A 4,269-nucleotide genomic window follows, 5' to 3' on the forward strand; every position below is an offset into this window, starting at 1 on the left:
GCTGGCAGTTCAAATCCACTAGCCACTCCTCAGAAGGAAGGTTGGGCAATCTACTTCCGTAGTGATACTGCCTCGGAAACCCAAGGAGGGGTCGTTATGAGTCAGGTCCGACTCGACAGCACATAACAACAACAGCAACATATAGATATATAAGCTTCACTGTTTTTGCTTCGCTGGAGAATCTAGCCTAACATACCAAGAATGATCTTTCTCTGGGGACTGATCCCTCCTGATAATATGTCAAAAGCAAGTGAGTTTAAGTCACATCATCCTTTCTTGGAAGGATCATACTGGCTGTACTTCTTCTAAGACTGACTTATTCACTCTTCAGGCAGTTCCTGATATATTCTACATTCTTCACCAGCATCATAGTTCAAAGGCATCAATATTTCTTCAGTTTTCCTCATTAATTGTCCAGCATTCCTATGCATAAGAAGCAATTGAAAATGCCATGGTTTGGGTCAGGCATACCTTAGTCTTCCAAGTGACACTTTTCTTCTTAGCACTTCAAGGGGTCTTCTGCAGCACATTTGCCCAATGGAATATGTCATTTTATTTCTTGACTGCTGCTTCCATGGACACTGATTGTGGATCCAAGTAAAATGAAATCCTTGACAATTTCAACCTTTTCTCTATTTATCATGACTTTGTTTATTGGTCCAGTTGTGAGGAGTTTTGTTTTCTTGTTATGAAAGTATAATCCACACTAAGTGCTGTAGTTTTTTATATTCACCATAAGTGTTTCAGGTCGTCTTTGCTTTCTCCAAGCAGGGTTGTGTCATCTGCACATTGCAGGTTGCAAATACATCTTCCTCCAATCCTGATGCCATGTTCTTCTTTATATACTCCACCTTCTCAGATTATTTGCTCAGCATGTGGATTGAATAATTATGGTGAAATGATACAATCCTGATGCACATCTTTCCTGATTTTAAACTATGCAGTATTCCTTGTTCTGCTTGAATGGCTGCTTCTTAGTCTATATACAGGTACCCAGTGCTATGAAGCTTTATTTTCTGTAGGTGTCTTTAGACTAAAGGCTTCAATTTGGAAGATAGTCTTATTTTCATTGACTATACACACTTATACTCCTCGGAAGGAAGGTTGGGCAATCCTACTTCCGTAGTGATACTGCCTCGGAAATCCAAGGAGGGGTCGCTATGAGTCGGGGCCGACTCGACGGCACATAACAACAACAACAACAACATACACACTTATTCCTTCAGTAAAATTCATGATCAGCCTCCTTATCTTATTAATATCAGCTAATACCTCTACTCTAGTACCAGACAACTAATAGGTTATTTACAAGATCTGACTAAGCACATTCTATTTGGGATGTGAGATTGGCTGAGACTGTGTAAGCTGCTGAACCACAGCTGTGGCTTCACAGACACTAAAGGACAATAAGGAGCCTGGTGGCACAGGATTTCAATCTCTTTGCTACTAACAACAAGATTAATAGTTCAAACACACCAGCCACTCCATGTGAGAAAGATAAGACAGTTTGCTTCCATAAAGATTTCAGCCTTGGAAACCCTATGGGACAGTTCTACTTTGCTCTACAGGCTCATTATTAGTGGAAATTGACTTGTTGGCAGTGAGTTAAAGAGTTAGTAGCAATGATTGTAAATCTAGTATGGTGACTGGTTTAAAATCAGGAAATCTAGTATGATTCATTCAGAAAAAAAAATTTGTAATGAACTGGTATTTTAATTATATGATATTATAATTGTATGTATTCTTACAATAATAATAATAATAATAATAATAAACCTCACTGCCGTTGAGTTGTATCCAACTCATAGCGACCCCTCCTTGGATTTCCAAGGTGGTATCTCCTTGTTTATGTCCCTCCTGCATTTAGAGACCATCTAAAGAATAGATTGATGCATTGAGCACCAATGACCGAAAGCCAGAGGAATTGTGGGATATCATCAAGAACATCATCCATGAAGAAAGCAAGAAGTCATTAGAAATATGAGAAAGAATGAAAAGACCAAAATGGATGTCAGAAGAGACTTTGAAACTTTCCCTTTAGCCAAAAGTAGCTAAAGCAAATGGAAGAAATGACAAGATAAAAGAGCTAAACAGAAGATTGGAAAAAGAAGCTTTAGCAGACAAAGCCAATTACTATAATAAAATGTGCAAAGACTCAGAGTTAGAAAACCAAAAGGGAAGAACATGCTTGGCATTTCTCAAGCTGAAAGATCTGAGGAAAAAAATTAAGCCTTAAGTTGCAATATTAAAAGATTCTAAGGGCAAAATATTGAATGACACAGGAAGTATCAAAAAGAAGATGGAAGGAATACACAGGGTCACTAACAAAAATAATTGGTCTATCTTCATCCATTTCAGGAGGTGGCATATATTCAAGAACCAATGTTATTGAAGGAAGAAGTCAAAGCTGCAATTAAGTAATTGGCAAAGAACAAGGATCCAGGAATTGATGGAATACCCATTGAGATGTTTCAACAAACAGATGCCCTGCTAGAGGCACTCACTCGACTATGCCAAGAGATTTGGAAGACACCTATCTGGCCAACTGACTGGAAGAGATCCATATTTGTACCCATTCCAAAGAAAGGTGATGCCACATAATGTGGAAGTTGTCAAACAATACTATAAGTGTTGCTTGCAAGTAAAGTTTTACTGAAGATAATTCAATATACGGTTGCAGCCGTATATTGACGGAGAACTTCCAGAAATGCAAGCTGGATTCAGAAGGGGAAATGAAAAGAGGGACATCGAACCTGATGTTTGATGGATCTTGGCTGAGAGCAAAGAATAACAGTAAGATGTTTACTTGTGTTTTATTGACTATGCAAAGGCATTCAATTGTGTGGATATAACAAATAGTGGATAACATTGAGAAGAATGGGAATTCCAGAACACTTAATTTTACTCATGAGGAACTTCTACATGTGTTCAATTGCCTCATATGCATGCAGGGAGGTGGATAGTGAATAAGGAAGACCAAAGAAGAGTTAATGCTTTTGAGTTGTGGTATTGGTGAAGAATACTGAAAGTACCATGGACTGCTAAAAGAACTAACAAAACTCTCCTGGAAGAAGTGCAGCCAGAACGCTCCTCAGAGGCACCTACTTTGGTCATGTTGTCAGAAGTTACCATTCTCTCAAGAAGGATGTCATACTTGGTAATATGGAGGGTCAATGAAAAATGGGAAGGCCCTCAACAAGAAGGATTGATATGGTGGCTTCAGCAATAGTCTCAGGTATAGTAGGGATTGTAAAGCTGGCACATGACTGTGTGGTGCTTAGTTCTGTTGTACATAGGGTCACTATGAGTCAGAGAAAACTTGATGGCACATAACAACAACAGCATGGATTGAGAAAAAAATATTTGGCAGTGGCATATTTGACAAAGGCCTTATTTCTACAATTTATGGAAAATCCAACACCTCAACATCCAAAAGACAAATAATGCAATTACAAATAGGCAGAAAACATGAATATCACTGAAGAAGATATTCAGGCAGCCAACAAAAACATAAAGAAATATTCATGATCATTAGCCATTAGAGAGATTCAAATCAAAACAATGACATACCATTTTGCCCCAGCATTAAGAGCCAAGTGCAAAGAAACATAAAATAACAATTTCTCATGAGGTTGTGGAGAGACTGGGATTCTCATACATTGCTGGTGGGACACTAAAATGATGTATCCACTATGGAAATCCGTATGGTGATTATTTAAAAAGTTGGAAATAGAAATATCATTTGATCCAGTAATCCCATTATTAGATATATATATCCTAAAGAAATGAGAGCCAGGACACGAAAAGATACATGCATACCCATGTTCCTTGCAGCACTATTCACAATAGCAAAGAGATGGAAACAACCTAGGTGCCCATCAACAGAGGAATGGATAAACAAACTGTGATACATAGTCACAGTGGAATACTATGCAACACTAAATACTATGCAACACTACATTCTACTAATGTAGAGTCTGCAAAACACTGCATGACATGGATGAATTTGAATGTTATTATTCTGAGTGAAATAAGTCAATCCCAGAAGGACAAATATTGTATTAATCCACTATTGTAAATGCAGCCCTGGTGGCATGGTGCCTAAGACATATTTCACTGCTAACCAGAAGGCTGGTGGTTCAAACCCACCAGCTTCTCCTTGGAAGGAAGATAGGGCAATCTACTTCCATAGAGATTGTTGTTGTTGTTAAGTGCCATCGAGTCGTTTCTGACTCATAGCGACCCCATGCACAGCAGAACGAAACACTG

Source organism: Orycteropus afer, unplaced genomic scaffold (genome assembly GCF_000298275.1).
Source record: "Orycteropus afer afer isolate SDZICR_OR568_19922 unplaced genomic scaffold, OryAfe1.0 scaffold00024, whole genome shotgun sequence".
Classification (NCBI taxonomy): domain Eukaryota; kingdom Metazoa; phylum Chordata; class Mammalia; order Tubulidentata; family Orycteropodidae; genus Orycteropus; species Orycteropus afer.